A 16,636-nucleotide genomic window follows, 5' to 3' on the forward strand; every position below is an offset into this window, starting at 1 on the left:
ACATTGAGGGAGATTATTGTTATGGTATTTTGTCCCATTGTTCTGTTAAAATTTGGTGTATTTGAGGGGCCTTTCTTGCCTTAAAGTAGCCCATTTAGTTGTTCTTGTAACCATGGTTTTGAGTCTATGAAGTTCCTGAGCTGTTGTTTGTCTGTGAAACTGTGTGTTGTTCCTTCTATTATGAATGAGAGTCTTGCTGGGAAAAATATTTTAGGGGAGGCATTTATTTCATTGAGTTTTTTTACTATGTCCCACCATTGTTTTCGGGCCATGAGGGTTTCATCAGAAAAATCAGCTGTGAATTTTAAGGATGCTCCTTTGTAAGAGATTTCTTTCTTCGATCTTGCTGCTTTCAGAATTTTGTCTCTGTCTAAGGTTTTGGTCATTTTGATCAGAATGTGTCTTGGGGTATTTTTATTCGGATTTCTTTTAGCTGGTACCCTTCGGGCCTCCTGAATGTGGTCACAAGTTTTCCTCACCTCTGGAAATGTTGTAGCAATGATGTCTTTGACAGTTTTTTCTTCATCGAGGTTTTCTTCCTGTCCCTCTGGTACTCCAATAACTCTTGTGTTATCCCTTTGGCTTCATCACGATCTTCTCTTGCCATCTGTTCCCGAATTGTGAGTCTCTTTTCCATTTTCTGCTCTTTTCTGGAGAGTCTATGAACTTCATCTTCGAGCTCACTGATTCTGTTCTCAGCCGCTCTTACTCTGCTGCTGAGGCCTTCCTCTGAGCTTTTCAATTTGCCTACGAGATTTTTCAGGTCTGACATTTCTGATTGCATTTTCCTCATTTCTGCCTTCAGATCCTCTTGTCTTCTATTGGCATTACTTTCCATTGTTTCTTTAAATTCCCTAAGCATCCTAAGTAGCTCCCTTCTGAATTCCTTGTCAGAGAGGTTGTCTAACACTACAGTACTGTTGGTGTCATCTGGGCTAGACTCTTCAATATGAAAGTTTGGTGGGCTTTTGAGTTGCTTTACCATTGTGAGAGGTGTGGTTTAGTCCTTCACGTTCACTGTTACTATTCTGCTTGATATGCAGTGTGAGTTAAGATAGGCTTATGAGTTAGTGGCTACTGTGTTTCTAGTGGCTGAGCTAAAATAGAGAAGTTTCCATCTAAGAAGGTAGCTTATGGTTCGTATGGCATACGTAGTGGGAAAATATTTCACGGCCGCGTTAGCGGTCGCAGCTCCGGAAAGAGTCCCTGGCACTGGGCGAGGAGTTGGGAACGTCTCCTGTTTGGAATTGGAGCCGTTCAGCTTTGTTGCCCAGAGCTGGGCCTCGGTGCCCGTCCCATGCAGATCAGGGGTTGAAAACCGGTTTCTAGAGGCTGGTTCTAGCTGCGCATGCCCAGAGAGGGACCCAGGCCTTGGGGGCGGGCTGTACCTCTGGAATTGGAGCCGTTCAGCTTTGTTGCCCAGAGCTGGGCCTCTGTGCCCGTCCCACGCAGTTCAGGGGTTGAAAACCGGCTTTCTAGGGGCTGGTTCTAGCTGCGAATGCCCAGAGAGGGACCCAGGCCCTAGGGGGCGGGCTGTACCTGTTGGAATTGGAGCCTTCAGCTTTGTTGCCCAGAGCTGGGCCGCTGGGCCCGTCCCACGCAGATCAGGGGTTGAAAATCAGCTTTCTAGAGACTGGTTCTAGCTGTGCATTCCCAGAGAGGGACTAAGGCCCTTGGGGGCGGGCTGTACCTGTTGGAATTGGAGCCGTTCCGCTTTGTTGCCCAGAGCTGGGCCTCTGTGCCCGTCCCACGCAGATCAGGGGTTGAAAACCGGCTTTCTAGGGGCTGGTTCTAGCTGTGCATGCCCAGAGAGGGGCCCAGGCCCTTGGGGGCGGGTTGTACCTGTTGGAATTGGAGCCATTCAGCTTTGTTGCCCAGAGCTGGGCTTCTGTGCCCGTCCCACCGGTCAAGTCTTTCTTTTACTGTCCAAACAACCCACACGACAGAAATCATTGGAATATCCACTACAGAATATTCAATTCATTCACTGCGAATCGGGAATTCATCTGAATCTCCACTCTAAGAACGCATTCGTTATACCACTGGTGAATGTCCAAGTAACCCAATGCTGGTTTTCAGAGGACTGTTCAATCTCGCAGGCCTGCTGTTCAACTGCCTATCCATTGTAACCTGGTCTGCTCTTCATTTTCCTGTCCACACACATCGGATTTCAGAAATAATTGGAATCTCCACTACAGAACCTTCCATTCATTCACTGAGAATCTGGAATTCATCTGAATCTCCTCTCCAGGCATGCTTAAGTTACAGCACTGTTGAATGTCCAAGTAACACACTGCTCGTTTTCATTGTCCTGATCCCCCTCGGAGGCATGATGTTCAACTGGCTATCCACTTAACCCTGGTCAGCTCTTCATGTTCCTGTCCCCACTACCTAGAATTCAGAAATGATTGGAATCTCCTGTACAGAATGTTCCATTCATTCACTGCCTCTTCACACTCGCAGGAGTGCTGTTCAACTGATCATCCACTCTTCCCTGCTCTGCTCTTCATTTTCCTGTACACAAAACTCAGACTACAGAAATCATTGGAATCTCTCCTACCGAATGTTCCATTCATTCCTTGCCAATATCGAATTCATGGAATCTCCACTCCAGGCATGCTTTCGTTGCACCATTGGAGAATGTCCAAGTAACCTAATGCTGTTTTCCAGCGTCCGCTTCACACTCCCATGCGTGCTGTTCAACGGGCTCTCCACACCAACCTGGTCAGCTCTTCCATTTCCTGTCCACACAACCCAGACTATCGAAATCATTTGAATCTCCACTACAGAAAATTCCGCTTTTTCACTGCTAATCTGAAGTTTTTCGAATCTCCACTCCAGGCAAGCTTTCGTTACACCACTGGTGAATGTCCAAGTAATCAATGCTGGTTTTCATAGGCATGTTCACAAAACGGAGTCGTCCTGTTCAACTGGCTGTCCACTCAACTCTGGACAGCTCTTCTTTTTCATGATCACATAACTCAGACTTCAGAAACCATTAGAAAGTCCACTTCAGAATGTTCCATTCATTCACTGCCAATCTGGAATTCATCGAATCTCCACTCCAGCCAGGATTTCGTTGCACCGCTGCTCAATATCCAAGTACCCCAATGCTGGTGTTTTGCGGCTGTTCACACTCGCTGGTGTGTTATTCTACTGGCTATCCTCTCCAACCTGATCAGCTATCCATTTTCTTGTCCACTCAAACCAGATTTCAAAATTGAATGTAATCTCCACTACAGAATGTTCCATTCATTCACTCCCAATCTGGAATTCATCGAATCTCCACTTCAGGCCGGATTTCGTTTCACTACTGTTGAATGTACAAGAAATCCAAGGCTGCTTTTCAGCTGTATGTTCACATTCGCAGAAGTGCTGTTCACATTGCTATCCACTGAACACTGGTCAGCTCTACATTTTCCGGTCCCCACAACCTAGACTTCAGAATGGATTGGAATCTCCTGTACAGATTGTTCCATACATTCACTGCCAATCTGGAATCCATCGAATCTTCATTCCATGCATTATTTCGGTACACCACTGGTCAATAGCCAAGCACCCCAATGCTGGTTATTCGCGGCCTGTTCAAACTCGCTGGTGTGCTATTCTACTGGCTATCCTCTCCAACCTGATCAGCTCTTCATTTCCCTGTCCACATAACTTAGACTTCAGAAACCATTATAATCTGCACTACAGAATGTTCCATTCATTCACAGCGAATCTGGAATTCATCTGAATCTTCACTCCAGGCATGGATTCTTTACACCTCTGTTGAATGTCCAAGTAACACACTGGTCGTTTTCATTGTCCTGATCCCCCTCGGAGGCGTGCTGTTCAACTGGCTATCCACAGAACCCTGGTCAGCTCTTCTTTTTCCTGTCCCCACTACCTAGACTTCAGAAATGATTGGAATCTCCTGTAAAGAATGTTCCATTCATTCACTGCCAATCTGGAATTCACCGAATCTCCACTCCAGGCAGGATTTCGTTACACCACTGGTCAATATCCAAGTACCCCAAAGCTGGTTTTTCGCGGACTGTTCACACTCGCTGGTGTGCTATTCTTCTGGCTAACCTCTCCAACCTGATCAGCTCTTCATTTTCCTTTCCACTAAACCCAGACTTCAAAATTCAATGGAATCTCCACTACAGAATGTTCCATTCATTCACTCCCAATCTGGAATTCATCGAATCTCCATTCCAGGCCCGATTTCGTTTCACTAGTGTTGAATGTACAAGTAACCCAAGGCTGCTATTCAGCGGTCTGTTCACACTCGCAGGAGTACTGTTCAACTGACTATCCAAACAACCCTGGTCAGCTCTTCATTTTCCTGTCCAAAAAAACCCAGATTTCAGAAGTAATTGTAATCTCCACTACAGAATGTTCCATTCATTCACTTCCAATCTGGAATTCATCTGAATCTCCACTCCAGTCCGGATTTCGTTTCACTAGTGTTGAATGTACAAGAAACCCAATTCTGCTTTTCGGCAGCCTGTTCACACTCGGAGTAGTACTGTTCAACTGAATATCCACTCAAACCTGGGCAGCTCTACATTTTCCTGTCCACATAACTTAGACTTTAGAAACCATTATAATCTCCACTACAGTATGTTCCATTCATTAACTCCCAATCTGGAATTCATCGAATCACCACTCTAGGCCGGATTTCGTTTCACTAGTGTTGAATGTACAAGTAACACAAGGCTGCTTGTCAGCGGCCTGTTCACACTCGCAGGAGTGCTGTTCAACTGACTATCCACTCAACCCTGGTCAGCTCTACATTTTCCTGTCCACATAACTTAGACTTCAGAAAACATTATAATCTCCACTACAGAATGTTCCATTCATTCAAAGCCGATCTGGAATTCATCGAATCTCCACTCCAGGCAGAATTTAGTTACAGGACTGGTGAATATCTAAGTAACTGAATGCTGATTTTCAGCGTTCTGTTCTCACTCGCAGACGTGCTGTTGAACTGGCAATCCACTACACAGTGGTCAGATTATTCTTTTCCTGTCCACACAAAGCATACTTCAAAATTCATTGGTATCTCCACTACAGACTGTTCTATTGATTCAATTCCAATCTGGAATTCATCGAATCTCTAAGTCCAGGCAGGCTTTCGTTACACCACTGATGATATCCAGGAATCCAATGCTGGATTTCGGAGGCATGATCACACTCGCAGGCTTGCTGTCCAACTGCCTATCCACTCAACCCTGGTAGGCTCTTCATTTTCCTGTCCACAAAACCCAGACTTCAAAAGTTATTGGAATCTCCACTACAGAATGTTCCATTCATTCACTCCCAATCGGGAATTCATCGAATCTCCACTCCAGGCAGGATTCCTTTACACCACTGGTGAATATCCAAGTAACCCAATGTTCGTTTTCAGCGGCCTCTTCACACTTGCAGGAGTGCTATTCAACTGACCATCCACTCTTCCCTGCTCTGCTCTTCATTTTCCTTTACACAGAACTCAGACTACATAAAGCATTGGTATCTCTCCTACGGAATGTTCCATTCATTCCCTGCCAATATCGAATTCATTGAATCTCCACTCCAGGCATGCTTTCTTTGCATCATTGGAGAATGTCCAAGTAACCTAATGCTGTTCTCCAGCGTCTGTTTCACACTCCCAGGCGTGCTGTTCAAAGGGCTCTCCACTCCAACCTTGTCAGCTCTTCCATTTCCTGTCCACACAACCCAGACTATCGAAATCATTTGAATCTCCACTACAGAATATTCCGCTTTTTCACTGCTAATCTGAAGTTTTTCGAATCTCCACTCCAGGCAAACTTTCGTTACACAACTGGTGAATGTCCAAGTAATCAATGCTGGTTTTCATAGGCATGTTCACAATCGGAGTCGTGCTGTTCAACTGGCTGTCTAATCAACTCTGGACAGCTCTTCTTTTTCCTGATCACATAACTCAGACTTCAGAAACCATTAGAAAGTCCACTTCAGAATGTTCCATTCATTCACTGTCAATCTGGAATTCATCGAATCTCCACTCCAGGCAAGATTTCGTTACACCGCTGCTGAATATCCAAGTACCCCAATGCTGGATTTTTCGCGGCTGTTCACACTCACTGGTGTGTTATTTTTCTGGCTATCCTTTCCAACCTGATCAGCTCTCCATTTTACTGTCCACTCAAACCAGACTTCAAAATTCAATGGAATCTCCACTACAGAATGTTCCATTCATTAACTCCCAATCTGGAATTCATAGAATCTCCACTCCAGGCCGGATTTCGTTTCACTAGTGTTGAATGTACAAGAAATCCAAGGCTGCTTTTCAGCAGTATGTTCACATTCGCAGAAGTGCTTTTCATTTGGCTATCCACTGAACACTGGTCAGCTCTTCATTTTCCTGTCCCACAACCTAGACTTCAGAATTGATATGAATCTCCTGTACAGATTGTTCCATTCATTCACTGCCAATCTGGAATTCATCGAATCTCCATTCCATGCAGTATTTCGGTACACCACTGGTCAATATCCAAGTACCCCAATGCTGGTTTTTCGCGGACTGTTCACACTCGCTGGTGTGCTATTCTACTGGCTATCCTCTCCAACCTGACCAGCTCTTCCTATTCCTGTCCACATAACTTAGACTTCAGAAACCATTATAATCTCCACTACAGAATGTTCCATTCATTCACAGCGAATCTGGAATTCATCTGAATCTCCACTCCAGGCAGGCTTTCTTTACAACTCTGTTGAATGTCCAAGTAACACACTGGTCGCTGTGATTGTCCTGATCCCCCTCGGAGGCCTGCTGTTCAGCTGGCTATCCACTGAACCCTGGTCAGCTCTTCATTTTTCTGTCCCCAATACCTAGACTACAGAAATGATTGGAAACTCCTGTACAGAATGTTCCATTCATTCACTGCCAATCTGGAATTCATCGAATCTCCACTCAAGGCAGGATTACGGTGCACCACTGGTCAATATACAAGTACCCCAATGCTGGGTTTTCGCGGCCTGTTTACAATCGCTGGTGTGCTATTCTACTGGCTATCCTCTCCAACCTGATCAGGTCTTCATTTTCCTGTCCACTCAACCCAGACTTCAAAATACAATGGAATCTCCACTACAGAATGTTCCATTCATTCACTCCCAATCTGAAATTCATCGAATCTCCACTCCAGGCCCGATTCCTTTTCTCTAGTGTTGAATGTATAAGTAACCCAAGGCTGCTTTTCAGCAGCCTGTTCACACTCGCAGGAGTGCTGTTCAACTGACTGTCCACTCAACCCTGGTCAGCTCTACATTTTCCTGTCCACATAACTGAGACTTCAGAAATCATTATAATCTCCACTACAGAATGTTCCATTCATTCACTGCCGATCTGGAGTTCAAGGAATCTCCACTACAGGCAGGCTTTAGTTACACAACTGGTGAATATCTAAGTAACTGAATGCTGATTTTCAGCGTTCTGTTCTCACTCGCAGACGTGCTGTTGAACTGGCAATCCACTACACAGTGGTCAGATTATTCTTTTCCTGTCCACACAAACCATACTACAGAATTCATTTGAATCTACACTACAGACTGTCCCATTGATTCAATTCCAATCTGGAATTCTTCGAATCTCCAACTCCAGGCAGGCTTTCGTTGCACCACTGATGATGTCCAAGGAATCCAATGCTGGATATCAGAGGCATGATCACTCTCGCAGGCGTGCTGTCCAACTGCCTATCCACTCAACCCTGGTCAGCTCTTCATTGTCCTGTCCACAAAACCCAGACTTCAGAAGTAATTGGAATCTCCTCTACAGAATGTTCCATTCATTCACTTCCAATCAGGAATTCATCGAATCTCCACTCCAGGCAGGATTCCTTTACACCACTGGTGAATATCCAAATAACGTTCAGTAGCCAGTTGAAAGTAGCAGTCTGATGTTCAACAGGCTAACCACTCTTCCCTGGTCTGCTCTTCATTTTCCTGTACACAAAACCCAGACTTTAGAAATTATTGGAATCTCTCCTACGGATTGTTCCATTCATTCCCTGGCAATATCGAATTCATGGAATCTCCACTCCAGGCATGCTTTCGTTGCACCATTGGAGAACGTCCAAGTAACCTAATGCTGTTTTCCAGCGTCCGCTTCACACTCCCAGGCGTGCTGTTCAACTGACTATCCACTCTAACCTGATCAGCTCTTCCATTTCCTGTTCACACAACCCAGACTTTGGAAATCATTTGAATCTCCACTACAGAATATTCCACTTATTCACTGCTAATCTGAAGTTCTTCGAATCTCCACTCCAGGCAAGCTCTCGATACACCACTGGTGAATGTCCAAGTAACCAATGCTGGTTTTCATAGGCGTGTTCAAACTCAGAGTCGTGCTGTTCAACTTGCTGTCCACCCAGCCCTGGTTAGCTCTTCGTTTTCCATTCACATAACCCAGACTTTAGAAACCATTAGAATCTCCACTTCAGAATGTTCCATTCATTCACTGCCAATATGGAATTCATCGAATCTCAACTACAGACAGCATTTCTTTACACCAGTAGTGAATATTTAAGAAACCCAATGGTGGTCTTCAGCAGCCTGTTCAAATTTGCAGGCCTGGTCTTCAACTGGCTATCAAATCCCACCTGGTGAGCTCTTCAGTTTCTTGTCCATACAACATAGAATTCAGAAACCATTGGAATCTCCACTAGAGAATGTTCCATTTATTCACTGCCTATTTGGAATTCTTGGAACCTACACTCCAGGCAGGCTTTGTTTACACAACTGGTGAATGTCTAAGTAACACATTGCTGGTTTTCAGCATACTATTCACTCTCGCATGCATGCTATTCAACTGGTTATCTACTCCACAGTAGTCAAGTCTTTCTTTTACTGTCCAAACAACCCAAAAGACAGAAATTATTGGAATATCCACTACAAAATGTTCAATTCATTCACTGAGAATCGGGAATTCATCTGAACCTCCACTCCATGAACGCATTCGTTATACCACTGGTGCATGTCCAAGTAACCCAATGCTGGTTTTCAGAGGACTGTTTATTCTCGCAGGTCTGGTCTTCAACTGGCTATCAAATACCACCTGGTAAGCTCTTCAGTTTCTTGTCCATACAACGTAGAACTCAGAAATCATTGGAATCTCCACTACAGAATGTTCCATTCATTCACTGCCTATTTGGAATTCTTGGAACCTACACTCCAGGCAGGATTTCTTTACACCACTGGTGAATGTCCAAGTAACACATTGCTGGTTTTCAGCATACTATTCACACTCGCATGCATGCTATTCAACTGGTTATCTACTCCACAGTAGTCAAGTCTTTCTTTTACTGTCCAAACAACCCAAAAGACAGAAATTATTGGAATATCCACTACATAATGTTCAATTCATTCACTGAGAATCGGGAATTCATCTGAACCTCCACTCCATGAACGCATTCGTTATACCACTGGTGCATGTCCAAGTAACCCAATGCTAGTTTTCAGAGGACTGTTTATTCTCGCAGGCCTGGTCTTCAACTGGCTATCAAATCCCACCTGGTAACCTCTTCTGTTTCTTGTCCATACAACGTAGAATTCAGAAACCATTGGAATCTCCACTACAGAATGTTCCATTCATTCATTGCCTATTTGGAACTCTTGGAACCTACACTCCAGGCAGGCTTTCATTACACCACTCTTGAATGCCCAAGTAACACATTGCTGGTTTTCGGCATACTATTCATACTCGCATGCATGCTATTCAACAGGCTATCCACTCCACAGTGGTCAAGTCTTTCTTTTACTGTCCAAACAACCCACACGACAGAAATCATTGGAATATACACTACACAATGTTCAATTCATTCACTGCGAATCGGGAATTCATCTGAACCTCCACTCCATGAACGCCTGCGTTATACCACTGGTGAATGTCCAAGTAACTCAATGCTGGGTTTCAGAGGACTGTTCATTCTCGCAGGCCTACTGTTCAATGGGCTATCCATTCTAACCTGTTTTGCTCTTCGTTTTCCTGTCCACACACATCGGATTTCAGAAATAATTGGAATATCCACTACAGAACGTTCCATTTGTTAACAGCGAATCTGGAATTCATCTGAATCTCCACTCCAGGCAGGCTTTCGTTACACCACGGTTGAATGTCCAAGTAACACACTGCTCATTTTCATTGTCCTGATAACCCTGAGCGGCGTGCTGTTCAACTGGCTATCCACTGAACCCTGGTCAGCTCTTCATTTTCCTGCCCCCACTACCTAGACTTCAGAAATGATTGGAATCTCCTGTACAGAATGTTCCATTCATTCACTGCCAATCTGGAATTCATCGAATCTCCACTCCAGGCAGGATTTCGGTGCACCACTGGTCAATATCCAAGTACCCCAATGCTGGTATTTCGCGGCCTATTCACACTCACTGGTGTGCTATTCTACTGGCTATCCTCTCCAACTTGATCAGTTCTTCATTTTCCTGTCCACTCAACCCAGACTTCAAAATTCAATGGAATCTCCACTACAGAATGTTCCATTCATTCACTCCCAATCTGGAATTCATCGAATCTCCACTCCAGGCCGGATTCCGTTTCACTAGTGTTGAATGTACAAGTAACCCAAGGCTGCTTTTCAGTGGCCTGTTCACACTTGCAGGAGTGCTGTTCAACTGACTATCCACTCAACCCTGGTCAGCTCAACACTTTCCTGTCCACATAACTTAGACTTTAGAAACCATTATAATCTCCACTACAGAATGTTCCATTCATACACTTCCGATCCGGAATTCATTGAATCGCCACTCCAGGAAGACTTCAGTTACACGACTGGTGAATATCTAAGTAACTGAATGCTGATTTTCAGCGTCCAGTTCTCACTTGCAGACGTGCGTTTGAACTGGCCTTCCACTACACAGTGGTCAGATTATTCTTTTCCTGTCCACACAAACCATACTTCAGAATTCATTGGAATCTCAACTACAGACTGTTCCATTGATTCAATTCCAATATGGAATTCATCGAATCTCCAACTCCAGGCAGGCTTTCGTTACACCACTGATGATGTCCAAGGAATCCAATGCTGGATTTCAGAGGCATGATCACACTCGCAAGCGTGCTGTCCAACTGCCTATCCACTCAACCCTGGTCAGCCATTCATTTTCCTGTCCCAAAAACCCAGACTTCTGAAGTAATTGCAATCTCCACTACAGATTGTTGGTTTTCAGCAGCCAGTTCAAAGTCGCAGTCTGCTGTTCAACAGGCTATCCACCTTTCCCTGATCTTCTCTTCATTTTCCTGTACGCAAAACCCAGACTTCAGAAATCATTGGAATCTCTCCTACATAATGTTCCATTCATTCCCTGCCAATATCGAATTCATGGAATCTCCACTCCAGGCAAGCTTTCGTTACACCACTGGTGAATGTCCAAGTAACCAATGCTGGTTTTCATAGGCGTGTTCACACTCGCAGTCGTGCTGTTCAACTGGCTGTCCAATGGACCCTGGTCAGCTCTTCTTTATCCTGTTTATATAACCCAGACTTCAGAAACCATTAGAATCTCCACTTCATAATGTTCCACTCATTCACTGCGAATCTGGAATTCTTCGAATCTCCACTGCAGACAGGATTCCTTTACACCGCTGGTGAATGTCCAAGTTACATTGCTGGTTTTCAGCATACTGTTCACACTTGCATGCATGCTATTCAACTGGCTATCCACTCCACAGTGGTCAAGTCTTTCTTTTACTGCCCAAACAACCCACACGACAGAAATCATTGGAATATCCACTACAGAATGTTCAATTCATTCACTGCGAATCGGGAATTCATCTGAACTTCCACTCTATGAACGCATTCGTTATACCACAGGTGAATGTCCAAGTAACCCAATGCTGGGTTTCAGAGGACTGTTCATTCTTGCAGGCCTACTGTTCAATGGGCTATCCATTCTAACCTGTTTTGCTCTTCGTTTTCCTCTCCACACACATCGGATTTCAGAAATAATTGGAATATCCACTACAGAACGTTCCATTTGTTAACAGTGAATCTGGAATTCATCTGAATCTCCACTCCAGGCAGGCTTTCGTTACACCACGGTTGAATGTCCAAGTAACACACTGCTCATTTTCATTGTCCTGATAACCCTGAGCGGCGTGCTGTTCAACTGGCTATCCACTGTACCCTGGTCAGCTCTTCATTTTCCTGCCCCCACTACCTAGACTTCAGAAATGATTGGAATCTCCTGTACAGAATATTCCATTCATTCACTGCCAATCTGGAATTCATCGAATCTCCACTCCAGGAAGGATTTCGGTGCACCACTGGTCAATATCGAAGTATCACAATGCTGGTTTTTCGCGGCCTGTTCACATTCGTTGGTGTGATATTCTACTGGCTATCCTCTCCAACCTGATCACCTCTTCATTTTCCTGTCCACTCACCCAGACTTCAAAATTCAATGGAATCTCCACTACAGAATGTTCCATTCATTCACTCCCAATCTGGAATTCATCGAATATTCACTCAAGGCCCGATTTCGTTTCACTAGTGTTGAATGTACAAGTAACCCAAGGCTGCTTTTCAGCGGCCTGTTCACACTCGCAGGAGTGCTGTTCAACTGACTATCCACTCAACCCTGGAAAGCTCTACATTTTCCTGTCCACATAACTTAGACTTCAGAAACCATTATAATGTCCACTACAGAATGTTTCATCCATTCACTGCCGATCTGGAATTCATTGAATCTCCGCTCCAGGCAGAATTCAGTTAAACGACTGGTGAATATCTAAGTAACTGAATACAGATTTTCAGCGTTCTGTTCTCACTCGCAGACGTGCTGTTGAAGTGGCAATCCACTACACAGTGGTCAGATTATTCTTTTCCTGTCCACACAAACCATACTTCAGCATTAATTGGAATCTCCACTACAGACTGTTCCATTGTTTCAATTCCAATCTGGAATTCATCAAATCTCCAACTCCAGGCAGGCTTTCACTACACCACTGATGATGTCCAAGAAATCCAATGCTGGATTTCAGAGGCATGATCACACTCGAAGGCGTGCTGTCCAACTGCCTATCCACTGAACCCTGGTCAGCTCTTCATTTTCCTGTCCACAAAACCCAGACTTCAGAAGTAATTGGAATCTCCACTACAGAATGTTCCATTCATTCACTCCCAATCGGGAATTCATCGAATCTCCACTCAAGGCAGGATTCCTTGACACCACTGGTGAATATCCAAGTAACGCATTGTTGGTTTTCAGCAGCCAGTTCAAAGTCGCACTCTGCTGTGCAACAGGCTACCCACTCTTCCCTGGTTGCTCTTCATTTTCCTGTTCACAAAACCCAGACTTCAGAATTCATTGGAATCTCTACTACGGAATGTTCCATTCATTCCCTGCCAATATCGAATTCATGGAATCTCCACTTCAGGCATACTTTCGTTGCAACTTTGGAGAATGTCCATGTAACCTAATGCTGTTTTCCAGCGTCCGCTTCACATTCTCAGGCGTGCTGTTCAACGGGCTATCCACTCCAACCTGGTCAGCTCTTCCATTTCCTGTCCACACAACCCAGACATTCGAAATCATTTGAATCTCTACTACAGTATATTCCTCTCATTCACTGCTAATCTGAAGTTCTTCTAATAACCACTACAGGCAAGCTTTCGTTGCACCACTGGTGAATGTCCTAGTAACCAATGCTGGTTTTCATAGGCGTGTTCACACTCGGAGTCGTGCTGTTCAACTGGCTGTCCACTCAACCCTGGTCAGCTCTTCTTTTTCTTGGTCACATAACCCAGACTTCAGAAACCATTAGAATCTCCACTTCAGAATGTTCCATTCATTCACTGCCAATCTGGAATTCATCGAATCTCCACTGCAGACAGGATTTGTTTACACCACTGGTGAATATTCAAGTAACCCAATGGTGGTCTTCAGCAGCCTGTTCAAATTCGCAGGCCTGGTCTTCACCTGGCTATCAATTCCCACTTGGTAAGCTCTTCAGTTTCTTGTCCATATAACGTAGAATTCAGAAACCATTGGAATCTTTACTACAGAATGTTCCATTCATTCACTCCCTATTTGGAATTCTTGGAACCTACACTCCAGGCAGGCTTTCTTTACACCACTGTTGAATATCCAAGTAACACATTGCTGGTTTTCAGCATACTGTTCACACTCGTATGCATGCTATTCAACTGGTTATCCACTCCACAGTGTGCAAGTCTTTCTTTTAATTTCCAAACAACCCACATGACTGAAATTATTGGAATATCCACTACAGAATGTTCAATTTATTCACTGCGAATCGGGAAATCATCTGAACCTCCACTCCATGAACGCATTCGTTCTACCACTGGTGAAAGTCCAAGTAAACCAATGCTGGTTTTCAGAGGACTGTTTATTATTGCAGGCCTGTTCTTCAACTGCCTATAAAATCCCACCTGGTACGCTCTTCAGTTTCTTGTCCATACAACGTAGAATTCAGAAAGCTTTGGAATCTACACTACAGAATGTTCCATTCATTCACAGCCTATTTGGAATTCTTGGAACCTACACTCCAGGCAGGCTTTCTTTACACCACTGGTGAATGTCCAAGTAACACATTGCTGGTTTTCAGCATAGTGTTCACACTCGCATGCATGCTATTCAACTGGCTATCCACTCCACAGTGGTCAAGTCTTTCTTTTACTGTCCAAACAACCCACACGACAGAAATCATTGGAATATCCACTACAGAATGTTCAATTCATTGACTGCGAATCTGGAATTGATCTGAATCTCCACTCCAGGCATGCTTTCGTTACACCACTGTTGAATGTCCAAGTAACACACTGCTCGTTTTCATTGTCCTGATCCCCCTCGGAGGCGTGCTGTTCAACTGGCTATCCATTGAACCCTGATCAACTCTTCTTTTTCCTGTCCACACTACCTAGACTTCAGAAATGATTGGAATCTCCTGTACAGAATGTTCCATTCATTCACTGCCAATCTGGAATTTATCGAATCTCCACTCCAGGCAGGATTTCGGTGCACCACTGGTCAATATCCAAGTACCCCAATGCTGGTATTTCGCGGCCTATTCACACTCACTGGTGTGCTATTCTACTGGCTATCCTCTCCAACTTGATCAGTTCTTCATTTTCCTGTCCACTCAACCCAGACTTCAAAATTCAATGGAATCTCCACTACAGAATGTTCCATTCATTCACTCCCAATCTGGAATTCATCGAATCTCCACTCCAGGCCGGATTCCGTTTCACTAGTGTTGAATGTACAAGTAACCCAAGGCTGCTTTTCAGTGGCCTGTTCACACTTGCAGGAGTGCTGTTCAACTGACTATCCACTCAACCCTGGTCAGCTCAACACTTTCCTGTCCACATAACTTAGACTTTAGAAACCATTATAATCTCCACTACAGAATGTTCCATTCATACACTTCCGATCCGGAATTCATTGAATCTCCACTCCAGGAAGACTTCAGTTACACGACTGGTGAATATCTAAGTAACTGAATGCTGATTTTCAGCGTTCAGTTCTCACTTGCAGACGTGCGTTTGAACTGGCCTTCCGCTACACAGTGGTCAGATTATTCTTTTCCTGTCCACACAAACCATACTTCAGAATTCATTGGAATCTCCACTACAGACTGTTCCATTGATTCAATTCCAATATGGAATTCATCGAATCTCCAACTCCAGGCAGGCTTTCGTTACACCACTGATGATGTCCAAGGAATCCAATGCTGGATTTCAGAGGCATGATCACACTCGCAAGCGTGCTGTCCAACTGCCTATCCACTCAACCCTGGTCAGCCATTCATTTTCCTGTCCCAAAAACCCAGACTTCTGAAGTAATTGCAATCTCCACTACAGATTGTTGGTTTTCAGCAGCCAGTTCAAAGTCGCAGTCTGCTGTTCAACAGGCTATCCACATTTCCCTGATCTTCTCTTCATTTTCCTGTACGCAAAACCCAGACTTCAGAAATCATTGGAATCTCTCCTACATAATGTTCCATTCATTCCCTGCCAATATCGAATTCATGGAATCTCCACTCCAGGCAAGCTTTCGTTACACCACTGTTGAATGTCCAAGTAACCAATGCTGGTTTTCATAGGCGTGTTCACACTCGGAGTCGTGCTGTTCAACTGGCTGTCCAATGGACCCTGGTCATCTCTTCTTTATCCTGTTTACATAACCCAGACTTCAGAAACCATTAGAATCTCCACTTCATAATGTTCCACTCATTCACTGCGAATCTGGAATTCTTCGAATCTCCACTGCAGACAGGATTCCTTTACACCCGTGGTGAATGTCCAAGTTATACATTGCTGGTTTTCAGCATACTGTTCACACTTGCATGCATGCTATTCAACTGGCTATCCACTCCACAGTGGTCAAGTCTTTCTTTTACTGCCCAAACAACCCACACGACAGAAATCATTGGAATATCCACTGCAGAGTGTTCAATTCATTCACTGGGAATCGGGAATTCATCTAAACCTCCTCTCCATGAACGCATTCGTTTTACCTCTGGTGAATGTCCAAGTAACTCAGTGCTGGTTTTCAGAGGTCTGTTCATTCTCGCAGTCCTGCTATTGAACTGGCTATCCATTCTAACCTGGTCTGCTCTTCATTTTCCTGTCCATGCATATCGGATTTC

The sequence above is a fragment of the Sorex fumeus genome, unplaced genomic scaffold (assembly GCF_029834395.1).
Source record: "Sorex fumeus unplaced genomic scaffold, SorFum_2.1 ptg000087l, whole genome shotgun sequence".
Classification (NCBI taxonomy): domain Eukaryota; kingdom Metazoa; phylum Chordata; class Mammalia; order Eulipotyphla; family Soricidae; genus Sorex; species Sorex fumeus.